The 23,489-nt window shown below is 48.6% G+C and overlaps 1 protein-coding gene across 1 annotated transcript in view; it reads left to right on the top strand.

Annotated features, from left to right (window-relative positions):
- The window catches only part of TMEM132E (transmembrane protein 132E), a 1,510,109-nt gene that overhangs the window by 886,690 nt on the left and 599,930 nt on the right, over nt 1-23,489 (top strand). The window lies entirely within an intron of this gene.

The following is a 23,489-nucleotide window of genomic DNA, read 5'->3' as shown; positions in this document are numbered from 1 at the left end:
AAGTTCCTTGGGAAATGGTTCTATCACAAAAAAGTTAAGTATATAATGTTGAAAAGTGGGGCAGCAAACAATTCTCCAAGGCACAACCACATTGCATAAAAGATATTTGACATCCAAAGAGCACCACAAAATAAATATATATATATATATAGCATATTTTTTGGGGGGTGTGTAACACGCTATAGGGCACATAAGATGCTTCGGCGGAAATGGTGAGAAAATACCGGAGGATGGGAGGAGAACAGGAACCATATCGTACGGATCTCACTAAAAGCTTGAATTGGCTTTCACCCAACACTCTGTTCATACATGTATTCCAAGTCAGTGAGTTTGGGGGGCAGCTCCTTACCCGAGGAACATCAGGGAAGCTTAGGTTGGCCCACTTGGAAAGCTTTGTGGAATATCAACATTGGCAGGGCCTTTGCAAACCTTGGGTGGTCAGGGTCCAGTGATGCATTGCTCCTTCATTCAGAGCTCTGAATGGCAATTCTTTCCCTCCAGCTGATTTATAAGGTAGGTGGATGTGGCCAGGTTGGTCACTGAGGGTATTGAAAGGGCTCTTGCAGGGATGTGGGTATTTTATGCCTGGCTTGTTGTAGAGGATGTGAAATTTAGAACCATGTGTTCAAATTCGGGCTTTTTCATATTACAAAGCATGGAAACTCTAAAAACAACATTCTCCATCTGTGCCTCATGCTTCTTGTCTTGTCTGACAACCATGGGAGTGCCTAAAACAAAGTCCATTACAGGAACTAAAGCCTATATGTTATGCACACTGTGCCAAATCATCACTGCAGTATTATAAATCACCCAGGATTGTCAATAGAGTAGTGTAATGTGCCTACGACAGGGACCTGCGGACCTTAGTCTGCTTGAGGGAAGAAAACAAACGAGGGGAAGATAGGAGGAAGATAGGAGGATGGGATGCTGGCACCAGATCCTACAAACACAAAGCAAGAGGATGCAGTCGTGGAAGCAATGTTTTGCAATGAGATAGATGTTCTCCTTGGTGGGTGAGATTGCAAGTTCAGAAGATTGCTTGCATTTGGGCTCACTTCAATGCAGTCTGATTGACATTGGGTGCAGTGCGCAGAATTAATGTGCGTAATCAGTGGTTCTAAAATTTGAACTCGCCCAAGACTGGGACTGCTACTATCATGAGGGTTAACACATTACTGAATATTGATGATTGGGTGGCGTTTCTTGCTTCCTAGGCCGCTCCTCTTTCACAACACTTCATTTAAACCACCACCATTTTGATCCCACTTAAATAACTGGGGATATTTAAAGTTACAAGGTAGACATGTGCAAAGGCATTCCTTTGGGATATAGAAATCCTGGGGAGTAATCCAAGATGGACAAAGGGGTTACTGGAGAACCACACCCAGGAGATGCATTGTGTTTTTTCCTATTTTTATTTTATCAAGCAACTTCAAAAGTTTCTAACAGTATGATAAGGCAGTGCAGGGAGCCTGTGATTGGTGGGATGCACAGATGGTGGCTTAAAGAAGTGGACCAATGAAGTTATGTAATCACCATGTACATCATTGATAAAAAAAAGGTCTCACAATACTGTGCTCAGCGACAAATGCCTTAGCTCCAGAAGGATAAAAGGAGACAGTCCTGTGGGCCACAGTGTTGGGGTAATGTTCACTCCTCATCAAGAGGTGCAACGTCTCCTCTTAAATCATGTGTGAACGGAGGATAGCACAGGGGCAAAGTGCTGCTTTTGGAAGCAAGACCACCCAGATCCGTACTTAGAAACCAAACTCAGGCATGGTGTTAGGCATGTTATTAAAAAATAAATACATACATAAAGATAGAATGCATGACATTTCATAGATTGCAAGGTGGGCAGTGCCATAGAAATCCTTCATGGTCATTAATATAACATAAGCCACATGGCATACTCCAGAACAGCTGAGGCTCTATAATAACGGGTGTTGAGTACAGACATGGTATTTTTGGGAGCAGGGGGCGGATTTGGGGGACTTTCATCCTCTCAAAAAGGAATGTAAATGCTCAGATGTCCATAGAACACCTGTGATTTAACAGGATTCAATAAGGCTAGGAACAGACAACATATATTAATTGAAGTGAGGGATTAGAAGGCACTTGAGGTCCTTCTTCGCCATCCTTATTTAGCTATGAATGCCAACGTGTTTCACATTCAGTCAACGCCCCCTGTTAAAGAGTTGTACTTTTCGGGGAGCACCCGAGTCTGGGTGTGTTTTCCTTTGTGTGCCTATTGGCTTTCAAGTGCATCATTCCTGCGTCCGAATGCTGTCATCCCTTTGATCGTTCCCCTGAATACCGAATGTTGATGCTAGTCTCTGGCTGCCAGGACCTTCTTCTGTACGGAATTGCTCGCCTCTTCCTCGCCGTGTGCTAAGCGTGCCCCTCAGTTATAATCAGGGACTCCCTGTATTTGTGCAGCGAGCATCCCTTCACGCCCCCTTCTTTTTCCCTCTCCACGACAGTGTCTCCCGCATCGATGCCTATATGCGCTACAGCATGGCATCCTTTGCCACACGCCCATCATTACTCATGGAGTACCCCCTGCACCACCCTTCTCCTCACCTTCCGTCTGCACCCCCTCCTCCTCTGCCTCCTCTGCCTTTACTAGCATGCACCTAAAATAACCCTCTTCCCTTGTGGAGGGAGCACCCCCACAACTCTTCTCCTGCTTGCTGCCTCCCTTGCATTCAACAGGATAAAACCAACATAGAGAAGACCCAAAATGTCGAATCCCAAAATACCAAAATTCGAGACACCCTTATTTACCACATATATATGCGAGGGGGTTTAAGTTAATAAAAAAGGTCGAGGCTGTAGGGGTCTCTCATTTTCGGATCCAAATACTTTTTTCACGGTATTCACATTGATCTGCATTCGACCACTTCCACGTTCACTAAATAAGTGCTAACAATCCTGCTTTCTCTTCCAATGCTCTCAACACAAAAAGGGCTGTACGATTTCCTCCCATCGAGGTGTTTTCTAACTGGCCCTTTGGAATGAGGACTCTCTGGAGGACAATGCCTTTCCAGGCGGTCTGGTGGTCTAACGACCTTCACCAAAGGTTCATGAACTGAGAATTCTTATTTTCCAGTCTGGTACTACTGAAGAATTGTGGTTGTCTGTGGAAAATCCAAGAGCTGACCTCATTTTGGCAAGGTTTTGTGTAATTGAAGAACACTGCGGATTCGGTCTGCTGGAAGCTGTTTGGAAAACCTCACAATGCCACACCTTTCTCTTTGCTTTCCCCTAGGTCCTCTTCTCAGTCCTTTGACATCCCGCTCACTGACTCGGGCAGATGCTGCAGGGCACCGACTGGAGAGGAACGCTCTCTTCCTGTGCCGCTCCAAGCGAGAGGGACCTGCCTGTCCAGATGTCCAAATCAAGAAGTGATGGGAGCTGAGGGACTCCCCAGCACATCAGCAGCCTGGTGTAGAATCTCTTAATTGCCGCTTCTCCTCTGAATGTGCCAGGCTGGAGTGGCCTGTCGGCCTCCGGTGATGATAACACAGCCGTGTGCAAATATCCTACCAGGTGGCGTAGCATATTATGTGGTCCGTGCAAGACGAAGAACAGAAGGGCATATCATTTAGAGTAACCCCCATCATGGGCTCATCATGAGTTTGTGACCCTATTCCCCCCACAATGGAGTCCTCTCTAATAACATAGGCTTGGACTCCGACAGGCTTGGTGATCTTTCAAGAGAATGTGTATGCCCCCAACTCTCCTGTAACCGTCTCCCCCTCTCTGCACAGAAAATCAAAACCAAGAAGAACAAAGATCAGGTAAAGAGCTAGCGACAGTGATGAGTGGAAGATCAGACTTCTCTAGCAAAGCAGCGTGTGGTAAACCAGTTCCATGCTCTTTCAGGGGCGTCATTTGGGGGATGTCAGGAGTAGCAGCTGCTACCCCTGGCTCCCCCTCTGCTACCCCTAGACCTGTCATTGCTACCACTGTGGCACTGGACAAAGAGGCAGTGCCAAGCGCAAATACCTGTGTTGACCAGAAAAAGGCAGTTTGAAATGCAGCCAAATGTGCCACAGCTTTTTTTCACCCAGGATTTCAATCTCGTTAGCTGGAGAAATAACAGGGATGCAGGAAAAACCACAAAGCCGCCATCACTAACAGGTTGGCAGTCCATTAGAGAAGAATGCCTAAATGGTTGGGTTCAGAGGCGGTGTCTGTGCAGCTCATACGCAGTACTGCACCAACAGGATGGCTATGGGGGCCAGGTCCAGCTAGCTGGGAAGGGGTAAGACCAGCCTGCAGTACTCAGTGACAGCACAGCATGAACGCAAATCTGCTCAGTGTTTCCCATTGTCTGCTTTGCACACTCAGTGAGCCCCTGGCCTGTGATGAGAGCGGTGTGCCCCAGTGGCTTCTGCCACCAATCCTGCCTGGGCACTGTGTGACCTGACCCAGATCTGCCAGACCTGCATCACAGGCACACTGTAGATAGACGAAAGGTGAGATAATTAATTTATATGAATTGAATTGGATTTTGGTGAAACACGCTCTGTCTTCCTTAGTCTTTCAAAAGCTGGATAGCAAAGAACATTTGTTTTTCAGTCCTGTGTATCAAGTCAATCGAAGATGTTTTATTCTTAAAGTGATCAGCCGACAAATGCTTCAACCTTAGTCGTTTTCAAGGTTATCTTGTAGACAATCGGTTGTAGATCCGATAGATATTTCTTGTGCGTCATCTCAGGAATGTTGTGTGAGTACTCATGGTACGGTTTTTAACTGCGTCCAGATAAACCTTACTTCTGGTCAATCTTAAATGCGCACATATTTGTGCATCAGCAAAGTGTAGAACTGGAAATGTTATTCCATGAGTGCATTCTTTGAGGCACTCACGGAAGCGCTGTCACCGGTCGCCTTCCCCGTCCTCGTCCAAGGACTCCGCCCATCGGCGGGTTGCTTGCCCCAACAAGCATTCCACTCCTGCTGAATGGGATTCATTTCGGCAGGAGATGATGGCGATTTTTCAGTCGCAGGGCTCTGGCCCATCCGCGCCGTTGAAAGACGCAGGCCGTGACCGTGCTAGAGACACCGCTCGCACGCCTTTGGGCTTGAGTGGTCGTCGCGATCACCGGGCGCCTTCGAGGTCCCGGTCAGACAAAGATGGTCGCTCTAGACATGCCCACTCCATGTCCCAGTCCTCGACGCCCTCAAGACCGTCGGAGCCTGTGAGGTCTTCGAAGAAGACATCGACGCCTTTGGTGCCGAGGTCGTTGAGGGACTCTCTCGAGGCTCCGCCTCTGAGGAAGCCATTGATGCCTTTGGAGCCAAGGCTGTCGAAGGACATGCTCGGGGCTCCGCCCTCGAGGACTGTGTCGAAGCCGTCGGCGCTGCGCTCGACCTCGATGCCGATTCCATCGACGCCCTCGACGCCTTTCGAGGCTGCTTTGTCGGAGGTACCCCGTGGCACGGTGGAACCCCCTAGAAAGGGTCTGGCCAAGGCTAAAAATGCCTTTGTCCCTTTTTCTGTGCCCTCATTCCAGCCTATGGATTATATTTCTGAGGTGGATGAAGGGTCTGAGGAAGGTATGGTTCTTAAGGAGGTACCTGACGAACCTTTGTTGGGGCATAGCCAGATTGAAGACCTGCGGCAGTCATTGCATGACGCAAGTGGTCTGGACACCTCTGCAGAGGTTGAGTTCTGTAGGCCTGAGCCTGGCACCCATGCCGAGTCCTCGTACCGGTGCCTTATGTCGAGGGTCACAGAATACTTGGGGTGGTCTGCACCACCAGTGGATTTTCTTCAGGATGTCCTGATGGTTATCCTCGACCAAGGTCCACCAACTGACCCGGTACTGCCATTCCATATGGCCTTGCAGAGAAGGGTGGCAGCAGCTTGGACTGCTCCGGAGAGTCTCCCGCCAGTGAGCAAGTCTTTGCCATGAAAATACCGCCCAGCCAGTAGCGACCCCTGCTACTTGACCACGCACCCCACTTCGGAGAGTTTGGTGGTGCAGGTGGCTACGGCGCCAGCAAAGCAGGCGTTGTACCCTAATGATGGCTGGGCGGAGAAAGTGTTTTCTTCAGGGGGTATGGCTTTACAGGCAGCCAACTCTGTGTGTGCCTTGTCACGTTTCACGCACACTCTGTGAAACTGTATTTCGTTAGCGGCTGATCATATTCCCAAAGGGGAGGAACGGGATGGGTTTCTTGCTATTGTTCAGGATGGCAAGGATGCCATGTGTGAGTCCGTTCAGTTGGGTCTGGACATGGCAGATTGTGTCAGTCGGTCCATGGCGGTGAGCAGCGTAATACGCAGGTTTGAGTGGTTGCGGGAGTCAGGGTTTTCTCCTGATGTGCAAGCCCGGCTCCTCAACATGCCCTTTGATAGTGAACATCTTTTTGGCAGCAAGGCTGACGAGAGCCTTGAGAGGTTGCAAACCTCAAAAGCTGCAGAAAAGTCGTTGAGCGCTGCAGTTCGCCAACCTCTGCCTTTTCGTCCTAGGGGACAGCAATAGAGGGGGGGTTCCTTTCGATTTCACTCATCCTTTGGTAGATCGAGAGGAGCTGCAAGTCAAAGGGGCCACCATAGGAGTGCCAGAGGTGGAAATCAGGGTACTCGATGTGCCAAGGCCGCTCGGGCAGTTGCCTCTTTGCCCTCATGCACTGCTGCAGCCACTTCAGCTCAGTCATGAGGCCATGTCCCATGGTTCGCCGGTTGGGGGAAGGCTGGCGCAGCATCTTGTAGAGTGGCGTGCCATTACTTCAGATGTGTGGGTTATGGAGAACATAGCCCACGGCTACTGTCTTCCTTTCCGGCAGAGGCCTCTCGACAATCCACCAGGGAATCTCTCTTTGAAGAGTGTGGATCTGCTTGTTGCGCAGGAAATACAATCCCTGCTGGAGAAAGGCACCATAGAACTGGTGCCTGTAGCGGAGAGGAACAAGGGATGGTATTCCCCTTATTTTTTTATTTCAAAGAAAGACGGGGGAATGAGACCCATCATGGACTTGCGCGGTTTGAACAAGCTCCTCAGGAAGGACGAATTCAAGATGGTTACTCTTTCTCAAGTCCTCCAGGCCCTTCAACTTCAGGACTGGTTGGTGTCTCTCGACCTCAAGGACGCTTACTTTCATGTGCCGATCCATCCCAAGCACAAGAAGTACCTGAGGTTTGCGGTTGGCGACTCACACTTTCAGTTTCGGGTCCTGCCGTTCAGATTGACCTCCGCCCCGAGGGTCTTCACCAAGCTCATGGTGGTGGTGGCAGCGTACCTCAGGAAAGGGGGGATTCATGTCTACCCCTATTTGGATGATTGGTTGATCAGGGCGCGCTCTCCCGAGCAAGTCCTGGATCATCTGTCCGTCACCTGCCACTCCCTTCACAAGCTGGGCTTCTCCCTCAACTTAAAGACGTCCCACTTGACGCCAACTCAGCAGTTCCAGTACATCGGAGCAGTGCTCGACACGTCCCTGGGGCAGTGTTTTCCTCCCCAGGTGAGGGCTCATCATGTTGAGCAGATGGTGCACAAGTTTCAACATGCCCGGAGTCTCCCGGCGTTCGAGTTCTTGAGGTTTCTCGGCCTCATGGCGTCCTGCATTCTTTTGGTGCCAGAGGCCAGGTTGCAGATGAGATCTCTGCAATGGGCTCTCAAGATGCAGTGGTCACAGTCCTCCGGCAGGATGTCGTACCCCATTCAGGTTCCGCCCTTGGTCGCCCAGGACCTTCTGTGGTGGAACATTGAAGGCAATCTGATGAGGGGGGCTCCATTTTGGCTACCCTGGCCGGAGGTGATGATCTTGACGGACGCATCCCTCACGGGATGGGGAGCTCATGCCAACGAGTTGCCAGTCAGCGGTCGTTGCTCTCCATCAGAGTCCAGACTCCATATCAATTTGTTGGAGCTGAGGGACATCAGGCTAGCCCTGAAGGTTTTTCTGCCGACTGTGCGAGGAAGGAATGTCCTGATTCTGACAGACAACACAGTGGCCATGCACTGCCTCAACAAAAAGGGGGGGCAGGGTCACTTCCTCTGTGCAGGAAGGCGATGCAGCTCTGGTTCTGGGCCATCCAGCAGGAAATTTTGATCTTGGCAGTTCATCTGGCTGGAGACGAAAACGAGACGGCGGACGCTCTGAGCAGGCAGAGTGCGATCTCTCACGAGTGGGAGCTGGCACAGGAGATTCTCCTGGAGATCCTCGCCCTTTGGGGGACCCCACAAGTGGACCTCTTCGCCTCCAGTGTCAACCGGAAGTGTGAACGGTTCTGCTTGTGGGAATTTCCTCCAAGAGGAGCCTTAGAGGACATGTTCGTGGTGGAGTGGTCCTTCCCACTGCTGTAAGCGTTTCCTCCAGTCCCTGTCATCCCGCAAGTGCTGCGGAGGCTGCGGAGGCTGTGGAGGTTTGGTTCCCAGATGATCCTCATTGCTCTGGCGTGGGCCCGGAGGACGTGGTACCCGGACCTTCTCGACTTGTCCATCTGCCCTCCACATCATCTTACCTACCGAGACGATCTGCTCTCACAGGAGGGGGGGTCAGGTTCTCCATCCAGAGGTCAGATCCCTCAATCTTCACGCTTGGCTTCTGAAAGGTTGTGGTATAAGGATTGGGACCTCCCTGAAGACGTGATGGAGGTGTTGCTTTCGGCCAGATAGCCAGCAACAAAGTCCCTGTATCGTTGCCGTTGGAGAAAGTTCTGCGACTGGTGCAGGGTTAAGAATGTGGATCCTTTTTCATGTGACATTCCTGTGGTTCTGTCCCTTTTGCTTTTGTTAGCCCACAAGGGGGCGTTAGCTCACAAGTGGGTACCATTAATGGTTACCTGGCGCCGCTGTCCATATTTAAGAGCTCGTCTGAGGAGTGTTCTTATTTCAAAATTCCTTTAATTCCTCCGTTTCTGAAAGGGCTCACTACTGTGTTCCCACCGTCAGGTGCCCGGTTGGGATTTTAACCTTGTTCTAATGTTCCTAATGGGTGCTCCATTTGGGCTTTTACATTCTTGTCCTTTGAGACTGTTAACCCTTAAAACTGTATTTTTAGTTGTGGTCACTTCCACTCGCAGAGTGAGTAAGTTGCAGGCACTTTCAGTTAAGCCACCCTTCACTGTGTTTTATAAGGACATGGTTGTCCTTAGAGTCCTTCCTTCGTTTCTTCCGAAAGTTGTGTCGGAATTTCATTTAAGCCAGAAGGTCATGTTTCCGGCATTTTATCCACCTCCGCATCCTGGTAAGGACGAGGAGAGGCTCCATAGGTTAGATCCTAGGAGAGCTTTATGTTTCTACATTTCACGCATGTCCCGGGTCAGAGTGGATGATCAGCTCTTTATTGGTTACGTTGAAAGGCGTTTGGGACGAGCTGTTACTAAGCAGACTTTGTCTAGATGGATTATCTTGGCAATTTCTGAATGTTACCGCTTGGCGGGTAAGGACCCTCCAGTAGGCTTATGGGCCCATTCTACTAGGGGTATGGCTGTCTCTACTGCCCTGCAGAGGGGTGATCCTATTCGTAACATCTCTGAAGCAGCCACATGGGCTTCGGTCCATACTTTTGTAAGACACTACTCCCTAGATTCTATCCATGGGCAGGATATGGCCTTTGGCAAGGCGGTCCTTTACTCTGCAATTTGATTGGGCATTCTAAATTCCTATATTCTAAATTCTTTTCCCTCCTCCATATGTTGGTACTGCTTTGGGAGTCTGTCATAGATATGGAATACGTCGGAGAACCCAATGCCCTCGGAGAACAAGTTACTTTCTTACCTGGTAACGTCCTTTCGATGCGATGGTCCGACGATGTATTCCATATCGCTCCCTCCCTGCCTGACCTGCTACAGAATTTCTTATGCGATTGCAGCTTACATTTCAGCAAGGCTTTCTGTGGTCATACTGACAGAAGATTGGTGCCACACGTTCTGGGAAAAAACTATAACTGAGGCTACGGGCGTCGTGCGTCCTACTTATAACATCCGGTGATGTCGGCTCGATGGAGGCCCTCGAGGACAGCGTATCAACGTCATCGACGCAGGACGCAGAGGCCGAAAGATTTTCCGTAGCAGCACAGCTGTGGTGATTACTGTCATAGATATCGAATACGTCGTCGGACCATCCCATCGAAAGAATGTTACCAGGTAAAAAAGTAACTCGTTCATCTTCCAGGTTATCATGGCTTCCAGCGACAACAGATCTAGTTCAAAACGGATTATCGGGGTGGGCGTACACATTAATAAATTCACATTTCTTTTCATAATGTCACCCTCAATTTTACCCAAGGAATAATGCATACGTTCATGCAGTTTTTGGCTACCTGCCTCTATTTCTTTTTTTATTCCACTTAAAGCACTGTTTGGAGTTATTAAGTGGGAGTAAGTATAAGACCATCAAGTGTTCAATAGATGTTTGACATGTTCAGGTTGTTTTCCATTGTTAAGTAATGTGTCCACAATAGATTTCTCCAAAACTAAAACACAAAATATAGCAGCAAAAGGAAACATTTCTTTGGATGAGTTGCCCCACTGTTGCTCCAAATTTTTGGGGATGACTGTTCACGAAAATACGGCTTCCAGCAGGGCCAGTGCCATCGATCTAGCAAACAACAATATCCAGGTAGTTTTCCAAGATATCTTGAATGAATGCCTGTGATACAAAGGCATATATAAGGAATGTATAAGGAATTTCAGAAAAGATGTTTTGCGTCCTCATTTGTCATTCTGAAAACCTGACTGGGTTTCGCTGTTTGGTGGACTGTTGGCTCAACTTCAAGAATGCTTTTCAAGTCTGTTTGTCGTACCTAGCACATTGACAAAGTTATGTTGCAATTTTGCAGTATCCAAAACAACAATGACATTTGAGAAAATATCCCCCTTCTTGTAAAATCAAACATAAGACATTTGGTGTGCTGAACAATGTGTGACGTCAACCTGAAAAAAATCCCACTAAAATGTGCAGCGGTCGTAAATTAAACCGCGTGTAGGTATTCTGCGTGCTCTCTGTTAAATGTAATGTAAGTTCTCACCTTTCGTCCATGGTTAGTTCCTGTATGGTATTGAAATCCTGGGTTATATCTTTATGTTGTTGAATGATTGCGCGATTTGTGCAGGGAGTTCTGCGAGTGCTCTGGATGCAATACAGTCTGCTATGAATGATCCGAGTAGACCTTCTGAATGCATTATTGCTGTTATTTTTCATGCTCGGCTGGTCAAAAAGTACAATTCAGTCCAGCGTTCAAAAAAAGACCATAAAATATGCAAATAATCACCACTGAAAGTAATTGTATGTACTTGTCGTCATACATATTCATTGTGGCCATCTTGATGACTGGATTTCACCATTCTGTGTATCGACAGGCTCAGCCCTGTTGGTCATTTGCCATGTTGGCCCAACGAATATCCATTCAGCTTTTCAGAATGACCAAATGCAAATCACCTCCACTGAATTTCATTACATGTAAATTGTTCTCATGCATATTAATTCTTCGTATCATGAAACCTGATCGGATTCATTACTATACAGTGTGGTAGAAGTCCCATACCTTCTCTGATCACGCACAAAAGTCCACGATCACATGGCATGGACAATACCAAACGACTATGTGTGCTGAAGTCGTGAAACTGGTTCTGCGGGAGCCGCGAGAAAGGAATTACTAGAAGAATGTGTATTCTGCCCAATTGGGTTAAATTGCTAATACTTGGAGTCACGTGACTAGAACGGGCTGGTACTGCTGAGGCCTATTATTTTTAGCTTGGGACATGTAAGTGCACCCAATCAAAATTGAGATATGACACCTGACTTTTCAAGTTTTGCACCTACAAAGGCTGTGCTGCAGAAAACCTCAGTGCCAGCGTCAATTTTTGATACGTCTCCCCCAGGTCGTGGGTATTGGGGGCAGGAAATCCATACAGAATTAGCAGTGTGGAGCAGAATGCCATTGCAGTCTCCGATGACATGCTATGGGAGTGGCATTGATTGACAAGGACGCATGCCCACTGTCTCCTTTGTGTCGGTTCCACTCTTATGCCTAATAGGTATTGGCAAGTTAGGGCTGGCGTCACTCACCCGATATTGATGAGGAGACCGTGCGTGCGTGCGACGTTATATGATGGGTCGAAGTGCAATCCTCTGGGATTCTTCCTGCACTGTCAGTCTTGCAGCAAACCTGCTGGGCTCATCATTGCCTGCCCGCTTATTTCTTTCTCTCATGGATCCTTCCAGTCTCTTTTTCTTTTGCATTTGGTTTAATGATACATGTAGGTCAAGGTCATGTGACCTCTGCACCATTTACCTGCTAATCACTGTAGATGTGTTCATGCTGCATTTGTCTTTCTCCAATCCTTTCTTTTCCTTCCTCACCCTAAGATTCCCATGCATCACCAGGCCAGGCATTTAAAGTGAAGTGAAGGCAAACACAAGAGTTAGTCCTGTGTGATCCTGTTAGGACCCAGAAAGGGCTAGAACTCCTACTCCATGCAAGCCAGATAGACCCGAAACATGTTCATCGCACCACATTCACCCCTCCTTTGTACACACAGACAGAGAGACAGACACACACACACACCATCAACACCCAACTTATATGCAACTTCAACCAACAGAAACCCATTCACATCCCACTCATCACTGCCCACAATACACTTCCAAAACACACATGTAGCCTCGTGATCATACATTTTCCCCATGCCATGCTAGATGCAGCATCCATTGTATCACTACTCACAACCTACATGCACCCGTTATCAGAGAGATATGGGTAATCGACATATCCACACACACATCCTAGATGGGCTCATCCCTACAGGCTACAGAATCCTACAAAAGGACATTCAAGTGAAGACTAGTGAAGGGATTGCAGTCATCCTCAAGTCCTAATGAACATGCACCATCCAAGAGGACTCCACACCCCCATCCATGTAGCACCTCACTTGCCACGTCCTGCTCACCCACTCTCATAGAGCAACCTTACAATTTATTTGCTGTCCGCCCCAAGCCAACAAGGCTATTCTTGATGAAATGGCAGACCTCATCACAAAAGCATCCATCAACAATAAAATAAATATCTTCCTTGGGGACTTCAGCCTACCGAGAAGCCAAGTCACCAGGAAAACCAGAACAACTCTACTTGAACTATTCAACACCATAGACATCAAGCAGCTTGTCACAAAAGCAATGCACAACAAAGGAAACACACTTGACCTGGTATTCATCAGCTCTCTAGAGAACAAATGGGCCCCCATAAATGTTGACTGGACAGACCATGCAGCCATAACCTTCTGCTCCATGAAACACCTCTCCCCCACCAAGGCCAACCCAATCCAACCAAGACACCACACCGCTCCTGCAAAACTCCCCTCTGGATGCTTGGAAGGAAACTTGATCATCTTGGCCTCAATATCCCACTCCTCAGAGATGCTCAACACTAGCTCAAAACACTCAACCACATCTTGAGTCCACCGACATCCATGCACCACTGAAACATTAACTAAATAAACATAAGCCCACCACAACATTTTACACACAGGAACTCATTGTCAGCCAGTGTGCCATCTGCAGACAAGACAAGGTTTAAGATAAATCCCACCAAAAAGACTTAATCTCCCTGAGGATATTCTTGACACACATCACCATAGTCAGAGCAAACTATATTGTAGTCATCATATATATATAGAGGGAGAGAAGGAGAGAGGGAGAGAGGGAGAGAGAGAGAGAGAGAGAGAGAGAGAGAGAGAGAGAGAGAGAGAGAGAGAGGGAGAGAGTTGTAGACGTGGGTGGGTGTTGTGGGTGGTCATGACAGCGCTAGTGCAGGAGACTCGATGTGTACCCAGCTAGACCAAATTTGTCATGGGTTGTCGCTCTATGCTAATGGCAGAGGTGTTGAGCCAAAATCGGGGTTTTTAGTGCGATAATATATGTGACCAGCTAGACTGAACTTGTCATTGTCAATTTATACATACCTTGGTTCCTCTTTGGTACCGAGGTCCAATTAAAAAAGGGTTGAGCTCACTTCAGGAGTGCATGGTTGAGGGAGCTTTAGAACTACACAATTCTTGATAAATTCAGGAAGATCCAGACAGGGATGTTTCCTCAAAAGAATAACTATAGCAATAACACTTAAGAAAAGCACATAGTACAATGTATATAGGGCGTGAAGACTAATTATTTCCAAACCCTAATGTCCTTGGCTTATGACTCCAGTGCATGCTGGCACTCACAGTAATACACAGTGTATCTCGCGAGAGAAGACCTGTCGGAACAATGCAAAGCGTGTTTCCACATTATTATTTGTTTTTCTTTACTTGGAACGCAAGCGCACAAGCCAAACCACAGTCACTTTTTCAAAAATGTTATAATTTATGTTTGTTTGCAGAGCTTGTCTGGAGCTCTTCTCCACAATGGGCGAACCACACACTCTAATACAACGCCTTGAGCCAGGGTGTCCTGATGACGGCTTGGAGGTTTCTACTACCAGGCGAACTGATGCACAGCACAGTTCCCCTACCTAGCCAGAAACACGAAATGTGTTGACACTTACAGTGAATTGCTTATCACACTGTTACTAACACCACGCCAGCATATGTATTATGCGTTACATGTTGTTGTAATAGGACTTTAGTTCATTCCCTCAAGAGACAGCCCCCCCGCCATCCCCCCTCCCCCGCAACAAAAAAGAAGGATTTCACCCATTGTATATGAAAGGTTTGGTATGTGGGGGACAAGTACTGTAGGCCATGGGGTTGTTCCCCTGGAAGTTAGCTTTCCCAACCCTTTCCTCGTTGGGCCTTCTGGATTTCAGTGGCTTCCTGAATGGAATTTGAATGAGGTGGCTACATGAACGGGTATACATGAAAAACACGCACATACCTCCATTCTTAAGTACAGGAAACAGGACTCTCATCTTTTAAGCTTATCAGTAGAGTTAAGCCCTTAGAGTCACAAAGTGATTGGTGGAGCTCATGGTGGAGCTCATGGTAGACACCTGTAGCGACTTGAAGATATCTGTATTGATTTGGAGCACTGGGGCTAGCTGGGGCAGAGTCATAGCTGCCTGTAAAAAGCGTTCCTTGTGCTTGGGATCCTTCTTTCCACCATGCCTAGCACATGGCATGAATTTAATCAGCACCACTCATGTTGAGTGTGGGATGGATGTGGGATGCTGGGAATGAAATGTGTGCAAGGATGCCGTCTGCCTACTAAAGTAAAACTGTCAGCAACTGACCTCTTCTCACCTCCCAGGATAACTCTTACAAACTTGTATATATGACTCTTATGTTGCTGTCACTTTACTGGGACGGTGTTATCATAACATACACTGTTATGTTGCTGTCACTTTACTGGGACGGTGTTATCATAACATACACTAGCCTTTCTCCTTATTACGCTTACGTGCACAGAGGTGTTGCTGCCTTGAATTACTATCACCGACATATCATGTATAAAAGTATGTGATTGTTGTTATGCTCCCAAAATGCTCTTTGATTTTATGCAAAGCACCAGGTAGTGCACATTGGTGCTATTTGCCATCCTCCCCATTCACAGGGATGCATTCCCTTCTGGGCCGGTTAAGAGATTAGGATAAATTAACACCTTAAGCTCAGCCTTTAGTTTGAGAAGATTGTTGCCTCCCTAGGGGAAATGTGCATCCTATAAGCCCTTCCTTGCAGGGGGTTCATAGCTGCAGATTATAATGGTACAGTCAAATAACCAGGGAGCTGCAACATGAGCAGATAAGATCTATTAAGCACGCAGGGCCTAGGTCATTGATTTACAGAATGGAGGGGAATGGCTTGCTGGTTGAATTACTTATATACTGAGTCAGAAAAGGGTTCATTTGCAGACAGCAGTTTATTTGGAAACTTAACAAGAGGGAGTAGTATTTACAGTATGCTGAATAGATGCAAACAGAGCCATTTGAGACTATGCTAGTTGGCCCCAAGTGCATGTTTGCAGAGCTTCATGATGTAGTCTGTGTTTGTGGCACCTGCCCCTCCTTAAGGCCACGCCTAGCACAGTTCAGCCACAACCCTGTCCCATGACCCTCGATGTTGTCTCCCACTTAAAGCTCTGGGCGAACCATAAAGCAAAGCTGCCTTAAATCAGCCTCCAAGACGTTCTTATCTGGGGAAGAAAGTATATACCTTTATAGTTTATTATGAGACTTAGGGGCTCTCATGTCTTTTGCATTTCGCGGCGACACGTCAGCCATCTTCAGTCCTGTATTGATTCAATTGCACGTAAACAAAAATTGCTGAAATTTCCATGTAACTCAGGGTCTATAAAAGTTAGGATAGTCCATCCGACAATTGGGACAAATGGCTGAGGTGTGGGAAGGCTGATAGTATCAAATGTTGGGGTGTGGGCATCCTTCACTGCTGTGCCATCAGTCCCTCCACTGAGTAGTGGAAGTTGATAGTGCCAAGGTTGCACCGTCAGTCTCACTGAGGAGCTAAGGGGCCAACACAACTGTGTCCCTTGGCTCCTGGGTTAAAAGCAAATCTAATATTGCAAAGGCTCCCCTACCCACTATCCATTCTATGTTCCTACAATGTACCCCCAACTTATCTCTGCTGTGAAAAAATATTCACTGAGCTCACACTACTCACCACCGTAACATTATAGGACGGCTTCAGATTATACCTGAATGGGAGTTTAAAATGTCGGTGTGGGCCCTCAGAACGAGCCCCAGATAACCCCAGGCTGTCAATGCTACGGTCTTCCCTAACATGAAATGAATAGGTCCCCCTGCAAAATGGAATGAGAGTGCCTTGAGATGCCAACCACCCGCAGATATATATACAAGCCGCTTTGGGGCTGCTGACTCCCTGCCCCCCTTCCTGTGACCTCTCCACCTAACCCTTCAGCCTTACTGCAGTGGTTGCAATGGCAGGGGAACCAAAATTAAAATGTTTTGGATTTTAGGGCCATTTTCTTTAGGGCTTACTGGCATGCGTGACATGGGAGATGGGAATGCCAAATTGTCTCATTCGGGTCTGGACCAATAGTCTGTCAGTGGGGTGGGAGCGTCTCCTTAGTCCATAGTGATGCCCTGTGCCAGCCGTAGATTGTGTCAATGAAATGACGGCGAAGGAAAGTCATGCCCAAACGGGTTTATCTTTTGGGTGCCCGGGCCCCGGAGCACCCGCATACGCTGCACCCCTGTGCAGGGGTGTTTTTTTTACGCTCCTGGACCGCAGATGCTTATGAGAACCCCCTGGATGAACCCGGCTACCGGTGTGTTCCTGGAATGCTAAGTAAGATGGCTCCCTCTGCACTCCCTTAACCAGCCTCATTAAACAGGCGCTCGCCATGACACTCTCTGCAGGCGGTCATGGCTGTTCCGACACAGGCAATGGGATGCTGGCAGGGGTCCTCACGCAGAGACCTTCCATCAAACAACTTCCATTTCTTTTTGAGGTTGTAGAGAAGTGATTTGGGAGAAATGAATGAGGTAAATGCTTCAAGTCACTCTCCCTCCCCCGCAAATCTCCCAGGCCTGCAGATCCGAGCGTTTATTGACTTTGTTGTTAGTAATGGCACGAAGTGTATGTGTCCCAGGGGATGGGAGACTGGAGTTAGGTGCAGTATGTCCTTAAAATAAAATGGAAGTCCAGGGGCAATCGATCACAGTTCCTGCTTCCTGTTGACAAGTGCTGGTAGCCCACCGGGATCTCATATATGGCCCTCTGGCTACGAAGCACCCACAATCATCTTAGACAATTGTGCAAGAGCTCAAACCTCGTGCTCTGTGCACAGGCCTCGGTGCTGGCAAAGCGTTGCAGTTGATACACTGTCAGCCCTGGGTGTGAAGCACAGCGCTCTGATGCTTATTAACTAGGATGTGAGCCCTGTGAATCCCTGGTCACACCGCACACATATTCACGCAGCCCCAATTCTGCTCGCCAGAGGTCTTTGGTTTCCTTGGCGGCTGCAGAATTTTTTAATTGGAGCAGCGTTAACGTTTGCAGCATAATATGTGGGAGCGACGGAAAGTGAGTGAGCCGGAACCAATAAAGATGGATGCAGAGGGGAACATATAAAATAATGGGTTAAAATGTTATGCTGTACAACACACTTTCTTTAAAAGATTGGGTAAAAAGCCACACAGGATGCAATTGGTTTTGTATGAAAGCAGATGGAGAAGTCCAATCGATGCAAGCCACCAACAATGCATGGGACCCTTTTCCAATGCATTTTCATGAGGCTTTTGTCCTCAATATATGGCAGCATTAAAAGATAAATGTCATGATGGCTGTGACTATGCATATCCATGAAGACTGCACCAATATATGTCAGTATTACCACATAAGAACATACTCTTGTTGGCTTTGCCAGCCAGTAAAAAACGCCATGCCACAGTAAGAAAGTATATCCAGACTGGCTGGACCAATGTAGGCTGAAGGCCCACTCCCCCTTGACACATGCAGACAAACACTCATGGCACACATGTTCTCATTCACATTAATATACAACATATATTCTCTTATTCACCCAGGCATTTATACAGCATTCAGACAACTCCTTGCAAGCACACATGCATACAAACTATCGCACAAACATGCACGCACATGTGTACACATATAATACATACACATACATTATACTTCACTTACCTGCTCGCACCTTCAGCACACCACTGCCCACCGCTGTTCTCCGCAGCATGAACACACGAACTGAATGACAGGAAGGGGCTCCCATCCAGTCAGTCAGCGTGTGGACGCTGTTAGCCCAATAAAGAATGACTTGGGGGAAGGAGGGGGCATAATTCCTGTACTCTGCTGGCCTCTCATTGCAACCTTGTTATGGAGCCTTTACCATTTAGAGGGGCCGTGGCCCTGCACAGACAGAGGCAGGACAGTTCCTCGTGCAGATGAAGAACCGGGGTGACTGTGCTGCCTGGCACTCGGTGAGAGATATACGTGTAGATTACATTTCTAAACGTACATTAGAATGTTAATCTAAAGTGCACGTCTCTCACCCAAACTAAGGGGGCGGTGCCCCGCCCGAGCATATGGAGGAGCCGCCACTAATATGATATACCAGTACTGGGGGCGGGGGGGGGGGCACAAAGAGCTCGTTCATCTGCAGGTGAACTTCCTGCTTCTCTAGTCCGGAGGCGGATGGGGGGAGGCGGTGGAGGCAAAGATTGTGTACCAGTAACTGTGAAATTCAGACCCCCCCCCACCGCCTCTCTCCCCAAGTGTGGTTTTCGGGAAAAGAACTCTGGAACACAACCAGCAGACATATGTTTTACTGCCTAAAGCAGTCATGAAGGAAACTTCATACACCCAGAATAAATAACTGGGAACAGCCCTCTTGACAGATCTGCCCTGATACTAGCTGACCTCCCCCCAGCTCTTCATGCCTGTGTGAGTACCACCACTCCTTGCATGTGAACAAAGTAAGTGTACAGGCTAATCTGGGGGACTTGTAATTTCACTACTCGTGAAGCCCTCAAGCATCAAAGAATGACGTCACTCATGTTGATGTCCTTGCCTGAAATGTCCCTTCTGATGATTTCAGTACATATGCACATTCGATAGTCTCCATGTATTTTGCCTCATGGTGCCGCAACACTGTCCTGTGTGCATAACAGGCCTGTGGTTTTATTGCTGTGCTGTGTATGTGTTCAAGTGTAGTTCACGACAATGTTAGCAAGAAAATGGGCCCAGGGGAAAAGAGGGTCCCGAATGCTGCTGTTCTTAGCAGTGCGCAGCACAGACATGCTTCCAATGCGCCTGCGCGTCCAAAGTGTCCTGCGAAACCATTCTGTAAAGCCGCGGGCATTGATGGGGTGTGAATGGAGTCTCTCCCCATGTGTGTGTTTTGGGTAGTCAGGCTTGGAGATAGGAGATGCATGTTTTGACTTGGTTGGCGCAGGGTGTTGGGAAGGGTGTGGCGGGGGCACTTAGTGGAGGCCGCAGCAGCAGTGCCCATCTGTTGATCACTTATTGATTCCTAAGCTTCCAGAACGTTCTCTTCTGGAGTCTCAAGTGTGCTTGACCCTGTGCGGCGAGCATTAGCGCGATGCAGTTTACATGCTTTTCGAGTAATCAAGTTCAACGGGTGGCCAGGCTAATACCGAACAATCGCAACAGTGCTATGGCAAGGCACGTGCGGGTGTTCAGGGATGGGGGGTGGCCGGGGTGCACTGTTTGAAATGGAAAGGTGGCCACCGACTCGGGGAACCTTGCTCGTCCCCACTGCACAAGCATAGCGCTGCCATTTCTCAGTGGAGGTGCCATGCGCTCAGTGGCACAGTACTGGGTGCTTGCCCGCAAAGGTGCCCTGCCATTAGTAGTGGAATGTTAACAGCACCTCCAGGAAGGGTGCAATGCTTTCAGTGTGAGGGTATCCTCACTTTTCAGGGGCAAGAAGGCGTCCGGGAAAGATGGGTGTGCTCACTCCGCGTCTGAAAGGGACACCTACTCCGGTTAGTACAGTCGCGTGTTCTTTGCTCCTTGTTTGTACGCTGCTTTTGCTGCAGACTTAACACAAACAAGACCACTTGGAACCCAGCGTATCGTATCGTAAGATTAGAGGCCAGAATCGTAGGAGATTGCGCTATTCGGAATCCACGTGCTATTGCCACTGCCCCAATGTTCTATGTCCCCAGCGTGCAAACCCTACACGTCACCTGGCACCGGCGCAGCCTTTGCCTGGAGTCGGGCATGTCGGACTCTAGGAGCCGGGCCGCTTCTAACTCAGTACTGGTGGACGGCCTCCCATTAGGACGCTCCACGTTGCAATTCGTCAATGGTATTCGTATTGTATTGCAAACACCTATGTATTACATATGATCTTGAATGACTTTAGCATTCATATTTCGAGGTGTATTACAATGTTAGGCGATTGGGAGCACCCAGAAACACTGAGGCAGTGTTGGGGCCCCAGGCCTAGTCATGGAAGTGGGTAGGGCACCCAGAACAAGCTATGCACGGCGATGGAGGGGAGGGGTTGGACCGCCCAGTTCCATTGAGGGGGAGGAGCGGGCGTGGGCCCCAAGAGAGAGACTCAAGATGGAGGGCATGCAGTTCCATATATGGACGGTGGAGGAGAAGGATTTTGGGGCAACAAGGAGGAGCCAGAGGATGAAGGGGTTAGGTGCCTGCAGAACGAGCCACGAGAGAGGGTACCCAGAACTAGTTTGGCAGGAGTGAAGAAGAGGAGGGGCGCTTGGGGGTAGCGGGGGAGGGTTGTTGCACCCTGAACCAGCCAGAGGAGGAGGAGGCGTGAAGGGCCCACAAAACCAGCCAGGCAAGGCCCTAGTTAATGAGTAGTACAGATGAAAAGGGGACTGTAACACACTGAACCAGCCAGGCGAAGAGGGAGGTTGGGGGTGTGTGGCACACAGAACTAGCCATGGAAATGGTGACACCCAGAACCAGCTAAGTAGGAATAAGGAGGAGCAGAAGTGGGTTGAAACAGCAAGAACCAGCAAGGGCAGGAACAGGGGGCAGGGCACAAATACCCAGCCACAGAAAGAGGGAGAATCATGACCAGGCAGGGAGAAGCAAGGAGGAGCAGAAGAGGGTTGGAACACTCAGCACTACCCACCAAAAGGGGGAGGAGTGAGGGGCACACAAAATTAGCCACGGAAGGAGGGGCTCCCAGAACCAACTAGGTAGGATTAGGAGAATCAGACACACATAACCACCTGGGGCAGGGCACACAGAAGCAGCCACAGGTAGAGGGGCACTAAGGACCAGTTAGGGAGGAGCAAGGAGGGGGAGGAGCAGGGGGCACACAGTATCAGCCATGGAAGGGGGGCACCAAGACCCATTAGGGAGGAGTGAGTCGAAGGAAGAGAAGGGAGCTGCACACCCAAAACCAGCCAGGCTGGAGCAGGAGGCGGGGCACATGGAACTCGCCACTGAAGGAGAGACACCCAGAACAAGTCCACAGAGGAGAAAGGAGTGGAGCAGAGGGTTGTGGCTCTTCGTCCAAGCCAGGCAGTGCCTTAAGTGTGCACTGCTAAATGAGCCCGGGCTCACCAAGGGGGCGTGACCTAAGGCTGGGGTCACCCGCTGGCCCCTTTAGGCCACGCCCCCTTGATGAGCCGTGGCTCAATGGGTTACTGGCACCCTGCCAGACAGCGTTTTGAAGAGATGGGGAGAGGGTGCTGATTACTGCATTTATTTTCTATAGACTTGCCTGGCAGGAGACAGCGCCTCGACTATTTAGCCGCCAGCGTAACCAATAAGGCTGAAAGGGTGAGGGCACTGTAAGCTGGGGCCTTTTTCCTAAAGACTGAAACTCCCGCGAATGCGCGGGAGCTTCAGGATTTAGTAAAAAAGGCCTCCGCTTCCAGCGGCCTCACGTTTCTCTCCATAATGGCGGCACCGGCACACAGGCATCTCTTGCTTTAAGAGATGGCTCACAGGTGCGTTGCCACCATTAAGGACGAAAGGAATTTTTTTCTTAAGCCTGAAGCTCTCGCACACGAGCAAGAGCTTCAAGCTTTAGAAAAAAATCCTTGTCATGTAGTGGCCAAGACTGCCAGGGAAGAATAGTGAGCCCCGGCAGGGCCCCGCCTCAAAACTAGATTTCAGAGTCTACCGGGGATCGGCTGGCGCCGGCCCACTTAAAGCTCTGAAGCCAGTAGAAAATGGGGTGGGGGTGGGTGCATGCAGAACCAGACAGATTTTCTTAGAGTCAATGCACCACGGAATAGTAGGCTCGTTATTCATGCAAACCTCTATTTGAGCAGGACCACTTAACCCTTGAAATATCACACTACACCTCTTCCTGGTACTGAGGGTCCTATGCTAGCATGAATGTTGGTAGTGTAGTAGGTCAGCAGCACTTAACAAACTGACCTGGTGATACACAGAACTGGTTTCCAATTCACATTGATATTCAGCATTGTGGTGGGAAGAGAAAAACTCTTAAAAACATCTGTCCGTGGCTCGTGTATTTACCCCCTTTTCTGTTGAATAATTGAAGCCGTAGAAGCATTCATAAGACATTGAAAAAAACACTATGGTTGAAAGAAGCAATGGCTATGCTAGAATATTAATGCAGGAAAGACTGCACTCGAAAATAACACGAGCAATTCATGGTGCAAATAATGATGAAATAGGAGACCCGTCCGAAAAACCTAAAAATAGCACGTATTCCTGAAGTGAAGAAAGACTCTAAAATAGGTTGAGTCAGCAGGTGACCGCTGTGCACGGTGGGCCTGAAGGACCAATGAGGCATGCGGCGAGGGGATGGTAGGCACACTCAATGCGCCCAATCCCAATGGTCCAGGATCTGCTGAAGTGAGGTTCCATATCACAGTCAACACTGGGAGCCCAAGCCACAACCAGGGGTGGACTAGGAACCAACACAGGCCCTGGAAATAATGTTCAAAGTGGCCCCATATTACACATTTTCAGCAAGCCCAATCCTTTTCCTATGAGAAAATGTGAAAATAACATAGGTTACCAGGGTCCAGAGGCCTACCGGCACCCCTCCAGAGTTCCCTATGGGCCAGTCCACTCCTGACCTCAACTCACTGCTCTGGAGGCAATACACGCTCGGGTTGGG

Source organism: Ambystoma mexicanum, chromosome 9 (assembly GCF_040938575.1).
Source record: "Ambystoma mexicanum isolate Mex_15411 chromosome 9, UKY_AmexF1_1, whole genome shotgun sequence".
NCBI lineage: Eukaryota > Metazoa > Chordata > Amphibia > Caudata > Ambystomatidae > Ambystoma > Ambystoma mexicanum.
This window is presented reverse-complemented; position numbering and strand designations above follow the sequence as displayed.